Source organism: Mobula hypostoma, chromosome 2 (assembly GCF_963921235.1).
Source record: "Mobula hypostoma chromosome 2, sMobHyp1.1, whole genome shotgun sequence".
Lineage (NCBI taxonomy): Eukaryota > Metazoa > Chordata > Chondrichthyes > Myliobatiformes > Myliobatidae > Mobula > Mobula hypostoma.
The window spans coordinates 124,279,038-124,301,686 of record NC_086098.1 but is presented as its reverse complement, the minus strand read 5'-3'; the positions used below and the strand labels follow the sequence as shown (position 1 = coordinate 124,301,686).

General features: G+C 45.0%; 1 protein-coding gene across 4 annotated transcripts in view; it reads right to left on the bottom strand.

Moving 5' to 3' along the window:
- The window catches only part of LOC134359383 (left-right determination factor 2-like), a 58,659-nt gene extending 36,680 nt beyond the window's left edge, over window positions 1-21,979 (bottom strand). For 2 of the 4 annotated variants that reach the window (XM_063072549.1, XM_063072572.1), the window contains exons 1-3: window positions 21,943-21,959; window positions 13,629-13,687; window positions 6,163-6,259 (exon numbers count right to left, since the gene is read on the bottom strand). The gene's annotated coding sequence lies outside the window, so the exon portion shown is untranslated. Of the gene's footprint in view, window positions 1-573; window positions 596-6,162; window positions 6,260-13,628; window positions 13,688-21,942 lie in introns of those variants that run through there. The other 2 variants (XM_063072558.1, XM_063072567.1) reach the window with 2 other exon arrangements.
- Between the last annotated feature and the right edge of the window lie 670 nt (window positions 21,980-22,649).

Here is a 22,649-nt window from a genome sequence, read left to right as displayed (position 1 = left end):
TCAATGGTCAACTTGCATTTAAATGAAATCATTAACAACTCAGGGGGCTTCACAGAAACCACACTGAAGATATGAAGGTAGTTGGTCTAAAGTCACAGATCTTAGCTTCAACGGAAGGTGTTCAGGAGGAGAGAGGTAGAGAAGGTGGGGTCGTCTGGAAATTCCTAAGTTCAGGGTTTTGAATCACTGAATCATAGCTATGAAGCATGAAGCAGACCCTTCAGCCCAACACAAGCTGCCAAACTGAGCCAGATCCAGTTGCCTGCATTTGGCCTTGATCTCTACACCATTCCTGTCCAAGCATCTTTTAAATGTCGCGATTGTATCCACCTCCATCACTTCCTCAGCTCGTTCCATCTACCTCCCAGTCCCTGCAGGGCCAGACTTTAGGCAGGGCTAGGCTGGGCTGCAGCCCAGGGGCCTGAGCCACAGAGGGGTCCAAAATAGGTAGCCATCATCATGGCAAACAAAAAAAAAGCGAGAGTGGAGCACAGAAAAGAAAAAAGAAACAAGAAAAAGACCTTGAGAAAGAAGCATTAAAAAAGACATTGAAATTGATAGAACTGTTCAAACCTGTTCTCGATGATGCAGCAGTACCATCGCTCTTGTCACAGTCTGAGACCGGTGGACAGATGGAGACTTGTTCAACAGCTAGCGCTAGCACCAGCGTTAGGACAGGACCACCGTCCTTGCCACAGTCAGCAGCTAACGTTGAAGAGGCAGAGAGCATGACTTTGGGATTCCCACCACAGAGTCCTCCGAACAACCAAGTCGGGTCCACTACTGAGGATCCTTACAGCACTGATCCTGCTCACTGGGGAAAGGAAACGTTAGATGATTCAGTCCGAGCATACTGGGCTAAGAAAGGGCCAGAGTCCTGCCAGAATAAGGATGTGGATATCAAAGCTTCGGAACGAGTATACAAACAGCAGAGACGTTTTTTCTCCAAATTTCACTTCAAACGCAAGCTCGTAAATGGTGAGTACATATCAAGGCACTGGCTCTTGTATTGCCCTTCCACCGGCTGTGTGTTTTGTTTTGCATGCCACATCTTCAGTGATGCCCTGTGTAATGCAGTGGATTTGGTGAGATCACTACAGGGATACATAGCAAGCTTGCGTGATCAATTTGATACTTTTGAGACCAAAGCTAAAGCTATGTCTCCAACAGTCTCACAGGTGTACAAAGAAGACACCCAATGACAAAGAAAACGTAAAACCTTTCTGGGTGAATCCACAACACCTGATGTTGGCTTGTTAGCCAGGGAAAAATTCTCAGCTACTGTTTTTTTGGTCGTGATGGATAGATTACTTGCAGAAATTGATTGCAGATTTGCATCATATAATGAATTTAACAACACATTTGGCATCCTAAACAATATCCCTTCTCTCTCTGTACAAGATCTGTGCAAGAGAGTATCTGATCTCCAAAGCAGATATTCAGCTGACCTGGAGTTAGACTTTGTGGAGGAGATTGTCCATTTCAGGGAATTTGTAAGTGACAAAGATATTTCATCCGCAACAGAGCTTTTATGCTTCCTCAGAGAAAAAAACTTGCAGGTCATCTTCCCAAATGTAAGCATTGCTTTGAGGCTTTACCTGACTCTCCCTGTCACAAATGCAAGTGGTGAGCCAACTTTCTCCAAACTCAAGCTGGTGAAGAATAGGCTCAGATCCACTATGGGACAGGACAGGCTGAATCACCTTACTCTGATGTCACTTGAAAGTGATCTTGTTCAGAAACTGTATTTTAGTGATCTGATCAAGGACTTTGCTGTGAAGAAATCCAGAAGAACTAGGCTTTAATTTTGAAAAAACAAGCATATAACTTTGTAAATATCTAGGCTTGTGTGTCAGTGCTGTTCCTGTTTTTGTGACAATAGGCTAACAGTTGACTGTTTACAAACCTAGTAAGTAATAAGTGGTTTTTACTCTGCAAGCCATACAGTACAGCAATAGGTTAGTATATGCTAGATCTAATTTTTCAGAAAGATTGTTGGAGTATTGTCAAGTTTCCTAGTTTGCCATAGTGCCATCTCTCTCGGCCTTTTTGTCTCTTGTTTCCATTTCACTTTCTGAAAACACACGGTTGAGAAAAATACCTAGATGAAAATGCTTTGGCATTGTTAGAGAAATAAGGCCTATGGTATGAGCAGCAATAGCTAAATAAAGATTTAAGATTGGGTACATCATACTTCGTCTCCCTCACAACTTTACTAAGCCAACTAAGCCTAGGTTAATTTTTGAGTGCTTTAGATGCTGTCCTTCAAACTAAGAATCCGTATTACTTTCTGTCTTCCCTCTTAAGGCCTGAAAGTTTATAGCCTACGTATTGTACTAAACCAATGTCTTGGTCCACAGCTTCGATATTTAGACCAGTACGACCTTTGCTCTTGTTCTCGCCTTTTTTTGCTTGGTACAGCAGCATTTTACGGTGTCGGCAGGGGCCCATTAGGGCCTCCAGCCCAGGGGCGCCGGCCCTGACCCCCTGTGTGTAGAAGATGCCCCTGATGTCTCCTTTAAATCGTCCCCCTCTCATCTGAAATATATGGCCTCTAGTTTTAGGCCTTGGGAAAAAGACATTGGCTAGTCACCTTAACTACGCCCCATAATTTTATAAACCTTTAGTAAGTTACCCCTCAGTCTCTGTTGCCCCAGGGAAAACAGTCCCAACTTATCCAATGTCTCCTTATAACAAAAACCCTCCAGCGCTGATAACATCCTTGCAAATCTATTTTGTACCCACTCCAGTCTGACCTTTTGAGGTGAAGACTTCAAATTCTGCAATGTTGAGAGGTCAGAATTAGAGGCACGCAGGACTTTTGTAGAGGTACAAGCCTAGCAAAGAGAGTATAGTGCAGTAGTGCAGTGGTGCAGTAGGTAAGTTATAGCAGGGATTCAGGTTCGATCCTGACTTCAGGCGCTGTCTGTATAGAGTGTGCACATTCTCCCTGTGACCATGTAGGTTTCTCCCGGGTGATCCAGTTCCTTCCCACATCCCAAAGGTGTGTGGGTCAGGAGAATAACTGGCCACTACTAATTGCCCCTTGAGAGTAGGTGGTTGGTAGAAACTGGGGGAGCTGATGAAAAAGTGTGAGGAGAATAAAATGGGTTAGTGGCCCACATGAACTCAGTGGGTGAAGAAGCCTGTTTCCATGTTGTATGACTCGATGCATAGGAGGAGCTGCTGCCCTTAGCCTGAGTCTGCTTTCTAATCCGGTCCAATAACCTTTGTCAACCCCCCTTCAGCTCTGCGAAATGGCAAAGGCTAAAGAGCGAAGCTTGTAGGTGAGGGGAAGAAAACTTAAGATTGGCATCATTTTTGGCACAGACGTGGTGGGCTGAAGACTCAATATTAGACCATAAGATGTAGGAGCAGAACTTGGCCATTCAGCTTATCGAGACTACTCTACCGTTTAATCATGGCTGATTCTTTTTCTAACCTCATTCTTCCATCTACTCCCCCGAACCCTTCACCCCTTACCAATTTAGAACCTATCAATTCCTGCTTTAAATACACCCAGTATCTTGACTTCTACGCTACCTGTGGTAACAACGTCCACAGATTCACTACCCACTGGTTGAAGAAATTTCTCCTCATCTCAGTTCCAAAGGGTTGAACCTGTGCCCTTGGATCCTAAACTCTCCTACTGATGGAAATATCTCCCCAGGTTTTCTCTATCCAGATTTTTCAGTATGTGGTAGGCTTCAATGAGATCCCCCTTCATTCACTGAGCTACAGGCTCCAGGGCACCAGACACTCCTCAAACTTTAACTGCTGGGACCATTCTTGAGAAGCTCCTCTGGACCCTTTCAGGGCCAGCACCTGTCCTTAGATACAGGCCCTTTGTAGAAGGGACTCTATAAACCCTGTCAGCATTGCACAGCTCACTCAATGGCTGAAAGGTTGAGGAAATCAAACACCTCTATATACCAGTGTAGGGGAGGTTCAGCAGGGTGTTGCCTGGGATGGAGTGTTTCAACTATGAGGAGAGAATGGGGAGATTGTTTATTTTATAGGGCGGAGCAGGCTGAAGCAGACACCAGTAGAGACATACACACTTATGAGGGCCATAGGTGTGGTAGGGAGTAAGAAACTCTTTCCCCCATGACAGAGACGTATAAGAGCAGGAGATATGAGGGTGATATAAGGAGTTGAGGAGAACTAAAGGAAGGATGTTTTCACCCAGACAGTGCTTGGAACCTAGAATGCAATGCCCAAGACAGACTCTCACAGCTTTTAAGAAGGATCTGGATGAAGGATGAGCACTTGAATCACCAAGGAATAGAAGGCCACAGACCAAGTGCCGGTACATGAGACCAGTATGGATGGAGACTTGATGGTTGGCACAGACGTGATGGACTGTTTCTGTGCTCTTTGACGCTACGACTCCAATAATTCCCGCCTTGCCTGGATGAATGATATCCATGAAAAAGCAATAAAATCCCTCCCAGAGTAAGATCCCATCTCTAGTCCACTATCTAGGGGAGCATTTTACAGCTTTGTGACATTGTTCTCCAATGGCTGGGAAAAATATCCCCCCACTCATGGCAATCTAAGTAAATGAAAGCATGCAATCACAGAAAACCTACAACACAGGAAGGCACTTGGCCCATTGTCTCTGTGCAGCGTTTTAGCGGCTGGTCTATTGAATACGTCAAAACCAATCCAACAAATTTACTGCAAAAATGAGAATGCAAAGCAGAATCAGCAAGTGCTCTGCACTTGGAGAGAGTAAACAGTCACAGGAGAAGGGTCACTGACTGGTGTCTCTGTCCCGCTCACCACTGACACTGCCTGACCTTCCGAACATCAGGAAACTAAAACTGCAGATGCTGGAAATCCAAAGGAAAAACAGAAAGTACTGGGAACACTCAGCAGATCAGCAACATCGGACGAGGGAAAGATCAGTTAACGTTTCGGGACAATACCTGCTGAGTGGTTCCAGTTGTATTATTTTGTCTGGCCTTTCTCGCTTTTCTTTTGATTGGAGTGAGTTAAGAGTGGAGCCTCAACAACCCCTTGCTCAACGTCAGGAAAACTAAGGAGCTGACAGTGGACTTTAGGAAGGGGAAGGAGGGCGAGTCTGCATCAGGCACGTTGGTGGATCAGTGTCAGAGAGAGTCAGCAGCGTTACATTGCTGGGTGTTAACCTATCGGATGACCTGTCCTGGGCCCAGCAGGTAGATGCAGTCGTAAGGAAACCACGCCAGTTTAGAAGGTGAAGGTAGCTCAGATTGCTATAGAACACCCTAACAAACATCTGCAGGTGTAGGTGTACTGTTGAAAGTGTAAGGGGGTTTCGATTTTTATGTTACTGGGGAGGCTGATTAAAATGGCGTCTTTGTTATGTTAATCTGGGGAATGCGGCTTTGTTGTCTTAGACGCTGAGAAAGTTTGCGCTAGCAGCTTGTTGTGGTTTAGAGGGTGATAAGAAATACATTATTAACCAATTGGGATAGTTGTTATGGTTTTGGTGTATTTGAAGATACTGTATGCGCGGGGTTTTGGGGCAGAAGGCGAGAGATCGAGACAGAGGATGGACGAAGTGCTGTGAGTCCGCTAACGGGGTCGGACCCCGAGCGGGACGTTCGGCAAGGAGACGGAGACGGATTCGTGTGGAGCGTCTGGTCGACCACCGTTGTTGGTCCCAGGCGGCCGGTCGAGGTGGTCCGAAGGGGTCGCAGGGTGAAGAAGAAGGTCCTTGAGCTCCAACGGGGTTTTTTGTGCATGAACAGATTGAACTTTGATAAGTGTGGCGCCTTTTATTTTCCTTTTATATGTTATTCTCTTTTAATTATATAGTTCCAGTAATATCTATAAACTGTAAATCATTTAATTGCATCTGGTGTATTGTCTGTTATTTGGGCGGGGTGGGGTACCTCACACAGCATCCACACAAACAAGTTACCCAGTTTGCCGGGGCCGAGGCTGTTTCCCTAGACGACAGCGAGCCGAGCGACCCTGAGGGTGGCCAGGGGGCTACAAAAGTATCCTGACTGTTGCATCATGGTCTGGTACGGCAATTTAAATCTGCAGTAAATCAAGCTGCAGAATGACATGGACTGAGCACAGTACGTTGTGGGTGCCTCCCAACCCATCACTGGAAGTATCCACATATGACACTGCCTCAAGAAGGCACTACCCAGCGTCAATACTTACCTTGTTCCGGGTCCTGTCAAGTAAGATGTATAGAAGTCCCACATCACCAGGTTCAGGAACACCTTCTTCCCTTCAACCGTTCAGCTCTCGCACCAACCTGCACAAAACAAATCACTACCTCAGTAAAAGCAACGCTATGACCACCTTGTACTACAGTGAACTTTGTATTTGTTCTAACTGTGATTTTTCTTGTGACTTCTTTGTAAGACTTCTGTTAAACTTATGTTTTGTTTGTGACTGCTGCTTCTCGGGTGTCGTGGGACCGTGGTGCTGCTGCAAGTAAGTTTTTCATTGCACCTGTGCATACATGTGCATACGACATTAATTGTGACGTGGAGATTTCAAGACGAAATGGAGTTAACAAGTAACTCTTAGAGAAGATCTTAGTATAAGCAACACTCATAGTTTACCATCTCAACACTCTGTAACAAAGGTCAACAGCCTTAAATCGACATTCGGTCTGAGCCTGTGTAATCCATTCATCACAGGGGAGCATCAGCATCCAGCAGGGTGTAGTCCCCTGCATGAAACATACCCCCCCCCCACACACACACACCCTCACTCACCCCCCCACACACACACACACACCCTCACTCACCCCCCCCACACACACACCCTCACTCACCCCCCCACACACATACACCCACTTGCTTTCTTCCTCTGAGCCCATCTCCATCATCATCACTTTAAAATGGTCTTGCTGGTGATCTGAAAACTGACAATGTTGGCATTCAAGATTCCAAGGGGTTCAGAAGAATATTTATCTGTTTGGCTGCTCACTCTCTACAGGGGGGCTTTCCTTAAGCCCCCTAATTGCACTGAGCAGCAGCTTAAATCAAAGGTAGCCCTCCTGTGATAGAAGTGCGGTGTTTGCAGAATATTGATGTATCCTGCGATTTAGAGGTTGACAAATGCAAAGGATGGGCTGGTGAGAACGATTATTTGCAGCCACACACCCGTGCACACACACAATCTTCTCATCTGTGGTTTGAAGTGCGTACCTGAGGTGCTGAAAAGGGACAGAGGCGCAAAAAGGTAATCTAAGTGTTGACAGAGTTGGGGAAGTCAGATGGCACGAGTACATTTGATCTTAAAAAGTAAACTGTTCAGGAGATTATCAGCAAATGCAATGGCTGCTCAGATGACTGACAAAAGCTGCAGGGCCCCCAGAACGCAATCACTACCCCAGTGTGGGTAGCTGGAAAACCTGATGTAGTCAGTTGTGTTTTTGATTGGTGGATTACCAGGCAAGGCAGCATGGGTAGTGTAGTGGTTAGCACAGCGGTTCACAGTACCAGCGACCTGGGTTCAACTGTTGCCTTTGTAAGGAGTCTGTACGTTCTCCCTGTGACTGCTTGGGTTTCCTCCGGATGCTCCTGTTTCCTCCCACAGTCCAAACAGGTACCGGTTGGTAGGCTAATTGTCATTGTAAGTTGTCCAGTGATTAGCCTAGGATTGAATCGGATTGCTGGGCAGCGCAGCTCGAAGGGTCGGAAGGGCCTGTTCTGCACTGTCTCTCAATAAATGCACAAGAAAAGCAGTTAGTCTGGTACTGCGGGGCATGCTGATGTAGGGATAAGGTTACTGGGTGGAAGAATAACCAGGGCTTTGTACCACCAAACCAAAGACTACTTGTTCCAATTGTGTTTTCTCTTATAGAAATTGTATATAATTTATGTTTATTTTGTAAAAGTTGTCTATCTGATGCTGCTACGTCTTTCAGTGCACGTGAGCCCTTATATGTACTTGTATATTCAGCATGGGCCCCAAATCCTCAAGATCTTCTGCAGAGACATCATTGAAAGCATCCTGACTGGTTCTATCACCACCTGGTATGGGAACTGCACCAGTCTTGATCGCTGGGCACTGCAGAGAGGGGCACGGACAACCCAGCACATCTGTGGATGTGACTTCCCTCCGTTGAGGACATTTATAGTGGCAGATGCAGAAAGAAGGCCTGGAAGATCATCGGGGACACCGGTTACCCAAACCATAAACTGTTTCAGCTGCTTCCGACTACCAAACGGTACCGCAGCATTAAAGCCAGGACCAAATGGCTACAGGACAGCTTCTTTCTACAAGCTATTAGACTTTTAAATTCACATTGCGATGCAGTCATAATGCAAAGATTTTTACACCCTCACATTGTGGGACAGATGTAAGATTTAAATAAATAAATTCTAAATTCTAAACTCTGATCCTATGACAATAAACTCAACTTTGACTTTAAATTCAAGTTCCTGGGCGTCAACATCTCAAAGGATGTATCCTGGGCCCGAAACATTGATGTAATCACGTAGAAGGCATGTCAGCAGCTCTGCATTGTTAAGGGTTTGGGGAGATTTCATATGTCACAAAAGACTCTTTCTGCAAATGGATGGTGGAGAGCATACTGACGGGTTTCACCACAGCCCAGTATGAAGGCTGCAATGAACAGGGCTACGAAAGGCTCCACTGAACAGGGCTACGAAAGGCTCCAATGAACAGGGCTACGAAAGGCTCCAATGAACAGGGCTACGAAAGGCTCCAATGAACAGGGCTACGAAAGGCTCCAATGAACAGGGCTACGAAAGGCTCCAATGAACAGGGCTACACAAGGCTCCAGTGAACAGGGCTACCAAAGGCTCCAGTGAACAGGGCTACGAAAGGCTCCATTGAACAGGGCTACGAAAGGCTCCATTGAACAGGGCTACGAAAGGCTCCAATCAACAGGGCTACGAAAGGCTCCATTGAACAGGGCTACGAAAGGCTCCAATCAACAGGGCTACGAAAGGCTCCAATCAACAGGGCTACGAAAGGCTCCAATCAACAGGGTTACGAAAGGCTCCAATGAACAGGGCTACGAAAGGCTCCAACGAACAGGGTTACGAAAGGCTCCAACGAACAGGGCTACGAAAGGCTCCAACGAACAGGGCTACGAAAGGCTCCAACGAACAGGGTTACGAAAGGCTCCAACGAACAGGGCTACGAAAGGCTCCAACGAACAGGGCTACGAAAGGCTCCAACGAACAGGGCTACGAAAGGCTCCAACGAACAGGGCTACGAAAGGCTCCAACGAACAGGGCTACGAAAGGCTCCAACGAACAGGGCTACGAAAGGCTCCAACGAACAGGGCTACGAAAGGCTCCAACGAACAGGGCTACGAAAGGCTCCAACGAACAGGGCTACGAAAGGCTCCAACGAACAGGGCTACGAAAGGCTCCAACGAACAGGGCTACGAAAGGCTCCAACGAACAGGGCTACACAAGGCTCCAACGAACAGGGCTACGAAAGGCTCCAACGAACAGAGCTACGAAAGGCTCCAACGAACAGGGCTACGAAAGGCTCCAACGAGCAGGGTTACGAAAGGCTCCAATGAACAGGGCTACGAAAGGCTCCAATGAACAGGGTTACAAAAGGCTCCAATGAACAGGGTTATGAAAGGCTCCAATGAACAGGATTACGAAAGGCTCCATTGAACAGGGCTACGAAAGGCTCCAATGAACAGGGCTACGAAAGGCTACTGAGGACAGTTGCCCCAGCCAGCTCCATCATGGACACACCTCCCCCCACACCCCCCCAACTCCCACCACCCGACCATCTTCAATAGACAGTATCTCAAGAGGTTAGCATCCATCTGGAACACACTCTCTTCTCAGTACTACCAGTGGGGAGGAGATGTGGGAACTTGAAGACCCGCATTCAACAATTCAGAAACATCTTCCCCTCTGCCATCAGATTTATGAACGGGCCATAAACTCATGATCACTAGCTCGTTATTGCTCTTTTTGCTGCTGCTGCTAAACAACAAATTACACACATAAATCAGTGATTCCACTGCTATCCGCAAGACTTACTTTGTTCTAATTGTGCTTCTTTTGTAGAAGTTGTTCACTGATGGCTTTTCCTTTGAATGGTGTGAATCTGATGCTGTGTACCTGTTACGCTGCTGCAAGTACGTTTTTCATTGCCCTGTGCTCTATCTACACATGACAATAAACATAACCTGATAGTTCCTCAACAGTTCACAATGTTCAAAGTAAATTTATTATCAAAGTACATACATTTTACAATATACAACCCTGAGATTCGCTTTCTTATGGGCATACTCAATAAATCCATAATAGAATCAATGAAAGACCCTGGGCATTCAACCAGTCTGCAAAACACAACAAACTGCGCAAATACAGGAAGAAAGAAATAATATTAATTAATAAATAAACAATAAATATTGAGAACATGAGATGAAGAGTCCTTGAAAGTGAGTCCATAGGTTGTGGAAATATTTCAGTGATGGGGCAAGTGAAATTGAGTGAAGTTATCTCCTTTGGTTTGAGACCCTGATGGTTGTGGGGTAATAACTGTTCCTGAATCTGGTGGTGTGAGTCCTGAGGCTCCTGTACCTTCTTCCTCACAGTATGTGGAACGAGAGCATGACAGGGGTGTGGGCGTCCCTGATGGTGGATGCTGTTTTCCTGCGACAATGCTTCATGTAGATGCGCTCAGTGGTAGGGAGGGCTTCACCTGCAATAGACTGGGCCATACACACTACTTTTTGAAGGATTTTCTGTTAAAGGGCATTGATGTTTCCATCCCAGGCTGTGATGAAGACTGTCAATATACTCTCCACCACTCATCTGTTGAAGTTTGTCAAAGTTTTAGAAGTCATGCCGAATCTTTGCAAACTCCTAATGATGACGCTATCGCCTCTGCACTCCACTCCGTCCTGTTCTACCTGGAAAATGGTGCCTCAGATGCTGAGATGCTGTTCATTGACTTCAGCATGGTGTTTAATCCCTCAGAAGCCAGAGGGTAAACAGTTCTCGTTGGGTCTCAATACCTTTCTCAGTAACTGGATCATGAACTTCTTGACAACAAGGCCACAGTCAGTCCAAGTTGGCAGAAACATCTCTAGCCCCTTCATGCTGAGCACTGGCACCCCTCAAGGCTGTGAGCTTAGCCTGTTGTTCATGCTGGTGATGTATAATTGCACTGTTAGATCCAGTTCAAACTGAATCACCATGTTCACGGTGACTCAACAGTGGCTGGCCTCACCAACAACAATGAAGAGACGCTGTAGAGAGAGGTGGTGGGTGGCTGGTAGAATGGTGCGAGCACAGCTACTATTTGAGTCTCAATGTGGACAAGGCCAAAGAGGTGAATGTGGACTTCAGGAGGATATAGGCTGACCACTCCTCACTGCACATACACGGCTCCTCTGTGGAGAGAGTTAGGAGCACCAAGTTTCTAGGAGTGTGCAACAATCTCCAGATCCCTGAATGCCTTCTCTTTGGTCAAGAAAGCACAGCAACATCTCCACTTCCTGGAGGAGACTGAGGCAAGTGAAGATCCTCCCTCCCATTTTAACCAATTTTTACAGGTGCACCATCGAGAGAGTACTAGCCAGCTGCACCACTGTCTAGGACAGGAATTATGAAGTATCTGATCGCAAGTCCCTACAAAGGATTGTGAGGACTGCTGAAAGGATCATTGAGGTCTCTCTTCTACCCATCTGAGATATTTATCCAGAGCGCTGCATACACAAGGCCCTTAGCATTGTCAATGGACCCTCCCATCCATCCCACAATCTCCTTGACCCCCTACCATCAGGCAGGAAGTACCGTAGCATTAGGACAAGAACTGTTAGGATAGGGAACAGTTTCTTCCCACTGGCTATACGACTGAACTCACAGCCACCACCCAGGTCTCATCATGTTTGAAGCGCCAGTAACATTATACCATATACTTTTTAAAAAATGTAACATATATGCACCTTATAATTTTGACAATATTACTTTACGTGTTGTGTGAGTTACATGTACTGTGTTGTACACCTTGGTCTGGAGGAATGTTGTTTCACTTGGTTGTATACATGTGTACAGCTGAATTAAAGTAAACTGAACTTGAACTTGGAGTTGCAATCCCACCATGGCAACAGGGAATTGTAATTTCAAATAATTAGATGAATTAATTTAGAAACTAAAAAGGTGGTGTTACAACTGTTAGAATGTTGTAAAAAAACTGTCAGGTTCACTCAATAAATCTGCCATTCTTACCGTGTGTGGCCGGTGAATGACCCCAAACCAATCAATGGGATTGATCTGGCACGATGAAATGGTTCAGAGTACTAATTAGAGACAGATAGAATAGTGACTAAGCCGAGTGATATTGAGGTGGTTTTGTGTCAAGGTGCCCTGGTAAACTGAAGTTAGTAGGCATCGAGGGAAAAACACTTGTGGTAGGAGTCACACCTCATGCATCTCATTTATTTTAGTCTGCTTTCTGTTATTGCTTTCCCTTGTACCACCTCAATGCACTGATGTAATGAAATGATCGGTATGGATGGTATGCAAGACAAAGTATTTCACTGCGACAATAATAAACTGATTTGCCCACCCTGGGCATTAGCATTGTCAGTGTTCTGAGGGGTGCCACTGACTAGAAACAACTGGATCATCGTCATAAGCACAAGAATAAGTAACACACAGAGTACTGGAGGAACTCAGTGGGTTAGACAGTAACTATGGAGGGAAATAGATAGTCAGCACGTGTCCACAAACATTAAGTGACTGCCACCGTTCTACAAGGATGTGTGAAGCCACAGCGACCCATTTACAAAAGTTATGGAATTTTAAACATTGCCAGCCTTAAATATGGAAATATAATGCCCAAGATATTTCTTAGATGGAAACAGTAAACAGATTAGGACCTGAAAAAGGACAAATACATAAATTCTCGTTTGTAAGAAACCAAAAGCAGTGGAAGACTAAACAATCTGGGAGGTTCATATATTCAGCCCATTGAGACTGCTATTCCATGACATCATGGCTGATTATCATCCCATTCTCCAGCCTTCTTCCCAAAACCTCTGATGCCCTGACTAATTAAAAACCTATCAACCTCACCCAATGACCTGCCCTCCACAACCATCTGTGGCAATGAATTCCAGATTCACCACCCTCTACCTGAAGAAATTCCTCCTAATCTCTGTTCTAAAGCGATATTCTTCTATTCTGAGGCTGTGCCCTCCGCTCCTAGACTCTCCCAATACAGGAAACATTCTCTCCATGTCTACGCTATCTAAGCCTTTCAATACTTGGTAGCCTTCAATGAGATCCCCCCCGCCCCCATTCTTCTGATCTCCAGCAAGTACAGGCCCAGAGCCATGAAATAGTACTCATACACTAACCCTCTCATTCCCAAGATCATTCTTGCAGACCTCCTCTGGACCCTCTCCAATGCCAGCACGTCCTTTTTTAGATAAGGGGTCCAAACCGCACACAATACTCCAAGCACAGTTTGACCAATGCCTTATGAAGCCTGAGCATTAATCCTTGCTTTTATATTCTCGTCCTCTCAATAATAACCGCAGTTCCCTCTAAGCTGCGCGGGTGCACGGTCGCGCAGTAACCGAAATTCTCCCATGCACATATTCTTTGTTACCACGCAGCTGAAAATTTCTTTTCTATAATGTTAATTTAAAGTACCGTGCAGTCTTCAGGCTGTGTCAAAGTTTCCTGCTCAGAGCAGTGGTTGGTCCGTGCAGCTGTAAAAAAATTAGAGGGGATGTTGATGGTAATATTACATTTGCCTTCCTTACCATCGACTCAGCCTGCAAGCTAACCTTTAGGGAATTCTGCACAAGAACTCCCAAGTCCACTTGCACTTCAGATTTCTGAATTTTCTCCCCATTTAGAATAGTCTATGCCTTTATTCCTTTTACCAAAGTGCATGACCATAAACTTCCCTACACTAATATTCCATCTATCACTCTCTATAATCTGTCCAAGTGCTTCTCCAGACTCCTGCTTCCTCAACACTACCTTCCCCTCCACCTATCTTCGTGTCCTCTGGAAACTTGGCCACAAAGCCATCAATTCCATCATCCAAATCACTGACATATAATGTGAAAAGAAGTAAGCCCAACAATGTCCTTGCAGAAATGATCACAAAGACCGTATTTTCATATCCAAAGGGTGGTTATGTTGTTGCTGAACGTTGAGTTTGAGCACACTTAGAGCACTGTGGCCTGTTCTAGGCACCACACATGAGCTGTAACGTTGGAGGGAATGCAATGCTGAGTTACCCAAACTCTCAGGGTAAAACTACAAGGACAGAAATGAAAGTTATTTTCCTTGCAAGGTGACATGCAGTCCTCTTTAATAATCTCAACAGTCAAAACCACTTGATTTTCAGCTTACAAAAAAATGCTTGTGACTAAGTTTACAGAGAGCCCACAAGCAAAGCTGAGTTCATTATTCACCAATAACTGCAGACTGATTCCTCATTGACTCTGCACTTCTTACTGCCCCGGGAAAGCTGCCAACATAATCAAAGACCCCCTCCCACTCCAGTTGTCCTCTTCTGTCCCTTTCCATCAGGCAGATTGCAAACGCTTGAGAACTCATATTACCAGGCTCAAAGGCATGTCCTGTCCTGCTGTTACAAGGCTACTGAACAGAGCTCCTGTACGATATAGAACTCCTGATGTCTCAACCTACCTCGTCATGGCCCTTGCACTTGATGCCTACTTACACTGCACTTTAACTGTACCTGGAACACCATATGCAGCGTTTGCCTTTTGTTTCACCTTGGTGTACCTGCACACAGAATGATCCACCTGGATGACATGAGACAATAAAAAACCTAATTGGTCACATGTGGCCAGTGGCTTATGAATTTGTGCAATATAATTCTGCAAAGGTTTTGAAGAGAGAATCTCTATCTGGTGGCTGGGAGGAGGGTTGTCTAAGACAGGGGTTCTCAACCTTTTTATGCCATAGACCCTTACCATTAAACAAAGGATCGTGGAGCCCTGGTCTAAGACATTAGCTGAGATCCGATTCACTGTGTGTGTCAATGAACCAGTCTAAATCGTGTCTAAAGTTTAACTTGCACATTGCAGGAGTACTCTTTCTTGTCTTGGTGCTGGCCAGCTGTATGCCTGCCAGAGTAAAGCAGGACAGTCTGGTTTTGCTGCTGGCTGTGTAGAGCTCCATATTGTAATTACAGACTGAGCTCTTGTTAAGCTGTGGAGACAAAGACTCAGACTTAATCCTTTTCAGGGGCAGACACCCAGAACCGGACACACAGGGACTTGGATGGATTTCAGGAGCACTCCCACCGCTCAAGGCGGGATTTCCAGTGACTGTATGTCTGCAATTCTGGGACTGAGATGGCAGGGTGGTGGTGTGGGGGATCAGTCTGCAGTTATTGGCAAATGATGAACACAGGGAAATAGGAGTGTGAGTGGGCTTCTTGGCCTCTCAAGCCTGCCCCACCATTCAATATGATCTATACTGGCCTGAACTCCTCTTCTGTCAGAGTTCCCATTATCCTTCACTTCCTTAATCTTCCAAATACTTCAAAGCTCAAAGGAAATTTATTATCAAAGTACACTTATGTTACCACACACAACCTTGAGATTCATTTTCTTGCGGGCATTTCTGGAGAAAAGGAAACACAATGGAAATTTTACAAAAAAAAATCATAAAAAAGACAAACAACCAATGTGCAAAAGAAGACAAACTGAGCAAATACAAATAATACTGAGAGAGTATTAATGAGTTGTAAAGAGTCCTTGAAAGTTAGACTGTAGGTAGTTGAAGTTAAGCATCAAGTGGTTGTAGGGTAATAACTATTCCCAAACCTGGAGCAAGCCGGGTGGTAGTAGTGGGGAGAAAGCATGGCCTAGATGGTGGGGTCCTTGATGATAGATGCTGCTTCCAGTGGCTGCGTTCCATGTAAAAGTGCTCAGTGATGGGGAGGGCTTTGCCTGTGATACACTGGGCTGTATTCACCACTTTCTGTTCCTGGGCAGTGGTGCTTCCATACCAGGCCGTGGTGCAACCATCTAGGATACTGTGCACTGTGTATCTGCAGAAGCTGGTCAAAAGTTTTTGGTGACTGAATCTACACAAACTCCTAAGAAAGGTGCTGCTGTGACTTATTTGTGATGACACTTATGTGCTGGTCCTGGGACAAATCCTCTGATATGTTAGTGCCCAGGAATTTAAAGCTGCTGACCTCTGTTCCCCTAATGAGGGCAGGCTTATGGGCCCCCAACTTCTTTGTCCTGCATTTGATAATCAGCTCTTTGTTTTTGCTGACATTGAGTGAGAGGTTGTTGTCAGAATCAGAACCAGGTTTAATATAACGACATAAGTCATGAAATATTTTGTGTTGCGGCAGCAGTACATTGCAATACACAATAAAAACTACAAATTACAATGAGAAATATATATAAATTAAAATAAATTAGTAGTGCAACAACAGAACAAAAAAAGAAATAGTGAGGTAGAGTAGATGGGTTCATTGTCCATTCAGAAATCTGATGGCAGAGGGGAAGGAAGAATCAGTTCCTAAAATGTTGGGTATGTGCCTTCAGCCTCCTGAACCTCCTCCTTGATGGCAGCAATGAGAAGAGGGCATGTCCTGGGTGATGGAGGCCCTTAATGACAAATGCTGCCTTTTGAAGATGTCCTGGATGCTGGCGTAGCTAGAGCCCATGATGGAGCTGGCTGAGTTTACAACCTTTTTCCGATCCTGTGCACTGGCCCCTCCATACCACACAGCGATGCAACCTGTTAGAATGCTTTCAACAGTACATCTGTAGAAATTAGTGAGAGTGTCCAAGTCTCCTCAAGCTCCTAATGAAATATAGCCGCTGTCAATTGCCTCAATATGTCGGGCCCAGGATAGATCTTCAGAGATGTTGACACGCAGGAACTTGAAACTGCTCAGCCTTTCCACTCCTGATCCCTCGCAGAGGACTGGTGCGTGTTCCCTCAACTTCCCCTTCCTGAAGTCCACAATCAATTCCTTGCTCTTCCTGACATTGAATGCAAGGTTGTTATTGCAACACTACTCAATTAGCTGATCTACCTCACTCCTGTCCACCTTCTTGTCACCATCTGAAATTCTGCCAACAATAGTTGTCATTAGCAAATTTATAGATAGCATTTAAGTGTGCCTAGCCATACAATCATGGGTGTAGAGAGTAGAGCAGTGGGCTTAGCACACATCCTTTAGGTGTGCTGGTGTTGTTTGTCAGTGAGGAGGAGATGATGAAGAAGTCAAGGATGCAGTTGCAGGGATACAGTAGATACAGAGGCCCAAGGTTTTGGAGCTCATTGATTAGAACTAAGGGTATGATTGTGCTGAACGCTGAGCTGCAGTCAATAAATAGCAGCCTAAGGTAGGAATTGCTATTGTCCAGGTGATCGAAAGCTGAGTGGAGAGCCAGTGAGATTGCATCCACTGTAGGCCTACTGTGGTGATAGGTATATTGCAATGGGTCCAGGTCCTTGCTTAGACAGGAGTTAATTCTAGCCATGACCAGCCTCTCAAAGCACTTCAACACAGTAGATGTGAGCACAACCGGGCAATAGTCATTGAGGGAGCTCACTCCACTCATGGACACTGGTATGGTCGTTGCCCTTTTGAAGCAGGTGGAATCTCTGCCTGTAGCAGTGCGAGATTGAAGATGTCCTTGAACACTCCCAAGAGTTGGTTGGCACCATCAGGGCCTGATGCCTTGTGAGGGTTCACCGTCTTGAAAGATGCTCTGGCGTTGGCCTCTGAAACAGAGATCACAGGGTCACCAGATGCTGCAGGGTTTTGCACAGGGGTAGTTTTATTCTCCATTTTAAAGTGAGCATGAAAGGCGTTGAGCTCACCTGGGAGTGAAACATCACAGACATTCATCATGTTAGGTTTCGCATTGTAGAAAGTAATGGCCTGCAAACCCTGCCAGAGCTGACATGCATTCGATTCCATCTCTAACGTCAATTGGAATTGGGTTTCCAGAGCTGACATGCATTCGATTCCATCTCTAACGTTAATCGGAATTGGGTTTCCAGAGCTGACATGCATTCGATTCCATCTCTAACGTCAATCGGAATTGGGTTTTTTTGCTCTTAAAATAGCTTTCAGTAGGTCATACCTGGATTTCTTGTATAGTTCTGGATCACTGGTATTGAATGCCACAGATCTAGCCCTCAACAGACCATGAATCTCTTGGTTCACGCATTTTGGTTCAGATATGTCTGGTATGTTTTCAAAGGGACACAACCATCCATACAGGTCTTGATGAAGTCAGTGATAACTGTGGCATATTCATTGAGACTCATAGATGAATCCCTGATACTGTCCATTCCACCGACTCAATGTAGTCCTGTAGGTGCTCCTCTGCCTCCCTTGAACATATCTTCTTGGTCCCCACCACTGGTGCTGCAGTCTTTAGTCTTTGCCTATACACTGGGAGTAGAAGTACAGATGATGGGACTTTCCAAAGGGTAAGCATGGGATGGTATGGAAAGTGTTTTTGATGGTGGTATAACAGTGGTCAAGTGTGTTAGCTGCTCTGGCTTTACAGATGATATGTTGATGGTGGTTGGTCAGAGACATCTTCAAGCTGGTCTGGTTGAAATCCCCTACAACGATAAGGAAGGGATGAGGGTGCATTGCTTCATGACCGATGATCACGGTGCTCAGCTCCTCCAGTGGCTGCCTGATGTTGGTCTGAGGTAGAATGTACACCTCCACCAGAACGACAGAGGGAAACTCCCTCAGCAGATAACATGTACAACACTTGACTGCTAGATGTTCTGGGTTGGATGAGCAGACCGAGACAGATTGTCATGTCTATGCACCATGACATGACCACCTTTGAGTTAATCATGAAGCAAACACCCTCTTCATCTATCTTTAATAGACTCAGTTGTCCTGTCTTTATGGAAAATGGTGAAGTCATCGGGCTGCAGCACTGCATCTGAAATGGCGGTGATAAGCCATGTTTCCGTGAAGCAAAGTACACAGTAGTCCCTGATGTCCCTGTCATACTGCAATCGTGCAACGAGGTCTTCAATTTTATTTTCCAGAGACAGTACATACATCAGCAGGATAGTTGGAGGTGGTGAAGGGGTGGAATTTAAGACTGCATTTTTATCATACCTGTGGACCCGCTCGTCTTCCACACTTCCATTTTCTTAAAAGCGGATTTGCACTCACAACCAGAGTCTGCAGTCTGGGATCCATCAATTTTGAGTATCAATAGATCTTTTAAACATCTTAAAACTATGTTGCTTACTAAAGTAGCCATGGCTGTAACCGTGGATTTCAGGTGTGATAGACCTAAACAGGAATATTTGATGATTCCGATCGGAGCTGCATGCAAAGAGTCTCTCCACTTATCGGCACCAGCCTGAGAGTCAACATCACTCAACCAGATTTTCAATCACCCTCCTTCCTAGACGCTGATTCATCACTACCTTTGATTTGGCAACAATAGTGGTGTCATCAGCAAACTTAAATACGGCATTGGAGTTGTACTTGGCCACTGAATCACAGGTATAAAGTGAGTAGAGCAGAGGGCTTAGCACACAGCCCTGGGTTGCACCAATGCTAACAGTGAGTATGGCCAATCTGTTTTAAATTCAGTCTGCTAGTGAGGAAATCCATGATCTAGTTGCTTTTTTAGCTATCTCTACCTTAAATAGAATTCCAAAGATTTACGACACTCTGAGAGATGAATTCATTTTGAAGTGAGCAGTCACTCATTATGCAACTACACTCCCTTGTTTGTGGAATCCTGCTGAGCAAATCACAGAAATGAGCTTGACATCTGAACACACAACACTTCTGCGAGACGAGGCTAATCAATCATGAAACAGGGCTTTCAGCACAATTCGTCCATGCCCACCAAGACTCCCATTTGCCTGTGTTTGGCCTGATTCCCTCTAAGCCTTTCCTATCCACCTACTTGTTCAAGTATCCAGTAAATGCTGTTAATGTACCTGTCTCAGTTACTTCTTCTGGCAAGTCAATCTGCCAGGTGCACTGACCATGCTCTTGGTGAAGATATTGCTCCTTGGGCTCCTATTGAACTTCATCCTACCACCATAAACCTCTGCCCTCTAGATCTTGATTCTCCAAGTTCAGGGAAAAAGACTGTGTGCATTCAGCCTACCTCTGCTCCTCAATTTTATGCACCTCTGCCCTCAGTCTTCTACACTCCAATGAGTGAAGTCCCAACCTGCTCAAACTCTCTCCATAACTCAGTCCTTCGAGTCACAGTAAGATCCCTGCAAAACTCCTCTGCACACTTTACAATTTAATGGCATCTTTTCTTTTGGAGATGACCAAAGTTGAACACAGTATTACAAACGCAGCTTCATCAACGTTTCGTACAACTACAACATCCCAACTTCTATAACCAATGCCAACATGCCAAATGCCTTCTTCACCTTATCTACTTGTGACGCCACTTTCAGGGAACTATGTACTTGGTCCCTCTGTTGACCAGCACTCCCCCGTGGCCCTACATTTACTGTGAAAGACCCACTCTACTTCATGTCCCAGAGACATCTGCATGGAAATAGGCTCTGCAGCCTACTGAACAGAGGTACAACCTTCAAGCACCACAGGGAGATTAAGATTTTAAGAGCTTTATCTGTAACATGAAAAACAAAATGTTTGTTTTTGTCAAATCAAATCAGCAAGGATTGTGCCAGGCTTCTGGTGCCATCATAGCACACCCAAAGCTCACTACCCTAACCGTACATCTTTGGAATGTGGAGGAAAATGGAGCCCCTAAAGATTCGTACGAAGTCATGGGAACAGTGCACAAACTTTTTACAGACGACACAGAACTTGAAACCCAATCGATGATCACTGCCGCTGTAAAGCTATGCTACCATGCCAGTCTCACAGAATGTGCAAACTCCACACTGACAGCACCCGAGGCCAGGAATGAGTCCAGTCTTTGGAGATGTGAAGCAGCAACACCAACTAGTGTGCCAACATGTGGACCCCAAACCACCAGAGATGATAAACAGAGTTGGGGTAAGCATAAAGTAGTATTCAAAATTCTGAAATGGGCTTTATGGGTGAATAATAGTTAATGAACCAGGAGCAGTGGATCACACAGTTCAGAATTGTACTGAGTTGCATTGGAAGGTACATCTTCTATAATCTCAGCACTACCATGGTCAACATTAGGTATATTTCTCCAAAACTATCACAGCCAGCAAAATCTCACATTGGAGACATGGAGAACTACAGATGCTAGAATCTGGAGCAAAAGGTTACCTGCTGAAAGAATTCATCTGATGAACTCCAGAAGAATGAAACGTTGACCATTTATTATCCATCATCGATGCTGCCTGACCTGCTGAGTTCTTCCAGCAGTATTTTTTGTTCAATATCCCAAACAGCCCGATTATGTTTTGGTGGTGATGGGATTAATATCTCTGCATGGTCACTCTCAGAATTCCCCTCTTCTCCAAAATAGGGCAACAGAAGTTATCACAATTCAGGCGAGGAGGCCCTTTAGACAAAGGAGCACTGGGAAACCTAAATTAACTGGTCCAAACCTTACGACACACGGGGAAATGTGTCACATACACCAAGAGGCAGCAGGTTAGCATGAACCACGTTCATACAAAGGATTATCAGAATACATAATGACTCCTCCCACCCCTGGTAATACCTGCAGAAAGAAGATGCTACATTAAGAAGGCAACATTCATCAAGAAAGATCCCCACCATGCGGGTCATGCCACCTTCTCACAGCTACCATCAGGCAGGAGCTACAGAAGCCTGAAATCCCGCACCAGGTTCAAGAACTGCTACTTATTTACCTTCGATCACTTGGTTCTTGAACCAATTAGCATAACTCTAATCACTACAGTTTAGCAACACTTAGACCACTTTGCACTAAAATGGACGCTGTTTTTACTTGTTCTAATTCTTTTTCTTTAAAAGACGTGCTTATGTTTTTGTTTTGTGAATACTACTTACATGATGCTATATGCCTGAGATGCTCCTTCAAGTAAATTGTTTTCATTGCACCTGTGCACATGACAATAGATTTGAACTTTGATATTTACCTTGAATACAAGGAGTTACTGAGTAACAGCAGAGACACTTACATGGGAATTAGGTCAATGTTTAAAGAAAGTAATGATTGGGAAGGTGAGGAATCAGAATCAGATTTAATATCACTGGCCTATGTCGTGAAAATTGTTTTTGCGGCAGCAGTACAATGCAACATATAATAATAGAAACAGTGAATCACAATAAGTATACATATTTTAATAAGTTAAATTAAGTAAGTAGTGTGAAAAGAGAAAAGAAAGTAGAAAGTTAGTGTTCATGGATTCAATGTCCATTCAGAAATCTGATGGCAAAGGGGAAGAAGCTCTTCCTGAACCATTGAGAGTGTGCCTTTCGGCTCCTGTATCTCCTCCCTGATGGTAGCAAGGAGAAGAGGGCATGTCTGGGTGATGAGGGTTCTTAATGATGGGTGATGCATTTTTGAGGCATCACTCCTTGAAGATATCCTGGCTGCTATGGAGGCTACTGCCCATAATGGAGCTGACTGAGTTCACAACTTTCTGAAGCTTCTTTCGATGCTGTACAGTGCCCGACATGGCCACCCCCCCAATACCAAACAGTGATGTAGCCAGTTAGAATGCTCTCCATGGTACATCTACAGAAATTTGTGA